Source organism: Pelobates fuscus, chromosome 5 (assembly GCF_036172605.1).
Source record: "Pelobates fuscus isolate aPelFus1 chromosome 5, aPelFus1.pri, whole genome shotgun sequence".
Taxonomy (NCBI): Eukaryota; Metazoa; Chordata; class Amphibia; order Anura; family Pelobatidae; genus Pelobates; species Pelobates fuscus.
In genome coordinates, this window is record NC_086321.1 from 386,392,513 (window position 1) to 386,394,368 (window position 1,856).

The window sequence follows — 1,856 nt, forward strand, 5'->3', positions numbered from 1 at the left end:
AGTTATGGAAAACCAAAACATTTCAGTTTTAGACACTTTATATTTCAACTAAGAAACATAGAAACATAGAATGTGACAGCAGATAAGAACCATTCGGCCCATCTAGTCTGCCCAATTTTCTACATACTTTCATTAGTCCCTGGCCTTATCTTATAGTTAGGATAGCCTTATGCCTATCCCACGCATGCTTAAACTCCTTTACTGTGTTAACCTCTACCACTTCCGCTGGAAGGCTATTCCATGCATCCACTACCCTCTCAGTAAAGTAATACTTCCTGATATTATTTTTAAAAAATGATTTTTGCTGACTAAATTAAACACAGTTCGAAGCAAAGCGTTTCACCAAAGAAACAGCAAAGAACATGCAATCGCTTAGGCTCGTCCGGGATTTGAACCCGGGACCTCTCGCGCCCTAAGCGAGAATCATACCCCTAGACCAACGAGCCATTAAGGGACCTTAGCACCATAATCACTACAGCTCAGTTTATTATTACAGAGTATTGTATTTTAGCTCATTGTATATTGGCAACTTGCCAAAAGCACAATAATAGAAAACTTTCATACTCTTTTCTCTGATTAATTCCTTGTCATTTGTGCTACTAGTTGCCGCTAGTGCCAAGTACCAAGGTCTTCCACCTCGTAACGCTCCCTAATTGGCATACTCCCTCCGAAGGAGTAGGGCACCAGACTGTCCGAAACAGCGTTCGCAAGAGATGGGTATCTAGGCTGTGATCTAGGCTGATTTTGCAGTGGATGTAGAGTACTAGCCTGGGTGGTCATTGCTCCTATAATCTGGTCTGCAGAAGCTCTCCTTGGGTTCAGAACCCATACAGTGATATTCTGGGATTCTGACATTGTCTGATGGTTGCAGTGAAATCTAATTGAACAAGCAAACATTAAGTATATTAAAATAATAATTAGTTTTCTTATCTTTTATTTAATATGAAGCAGCAGACCTGGTGAGCACTGTTTAAAGGGACAGCTTAGTGTTGTTGTTCTGGTGAGTATAATCATTCCCTGCAGGCATTTTCATGCATTGCCTTGTCCAGTGGACACTCCTCAGGTGGCTGCTGGAGGTGCTTCCTGGGAAACTGCCTGTCACCGTATACGCGCTCTGCATGGAGACGCTGAACTTTCCTCATAGAGATGCTATGGGAAAGCATTGGATTGGCTGATGTCAGCAAGAAGGCGGATTGGGTGTGTGGTCAGCACCGGGCGACGCTGGAAATAAAGCACGTTTTATTCCATTTTAAGAAGGCTAAATGGGGGCAAGCATCTAAATCGTGGCTTTAACACTATAGGGTCAGGAATACATGCTAGTGTTCCTTTTATTATATTTTATCAGAACTGGCATAGCTCATAACTAGTCATTATTACTGAGCTGTGCTCTCAGAATGTCAATTGATTTCCTAAAGCTGACATTCTTTTGTCTCATTGTGTTTATTTGTTTACATGCTTATAGCTTAAATGTTTTATTTTTTTATATATTTTTTTTTTTTATGATAGAACTGCACATTTTTAAATGTAAACATATTGCATATAATGTTGCTTAACAGGAAAATTGTAGGGTTGCTTGAGACATACTATATAGATTGACATTAACGTAGTCGATTATGATAAAATCAAGAGAAAGAGAAAGTAACATGCTAAACCGTGGTTTATTTTTCAGCAGGGTAGCCGCTGGGCACCGTGGTCGGTGTGAGCGCGTGGGAGACTAACAGGGTGTAAAATTATGGTTGCACTGTCATGCCCATCTCAGCCCGAATACACCCACAGCAGTAGGGAGGATGTCTGTTAAATAGGCTGGTGTGACCTCAGCAAAATGCCGCCCGGGCAGGGAGCCTGCATGGCCCACT

At 41.5% G+C, this 1,856-nt stretch overlaps 1 non-coding gene across 1 annotated transcript; it reads right to left on the reverse strand.

Annotated features, from left to right (window-relative positions):
• Nucleotides 1–374: 374 nt before the first annotated feature.
• Nucleotides 375–446, reverse strand: TRNAP-AGG (transfer RNA proline (anticodon AGG)). The gene has a single exon. It is a non-coding gene; the product is annotated as a tRNA-Pro (tRNA).
• Between the last annotated feature and the right edge of the window lie 1,410 nt (nt 447–1,856).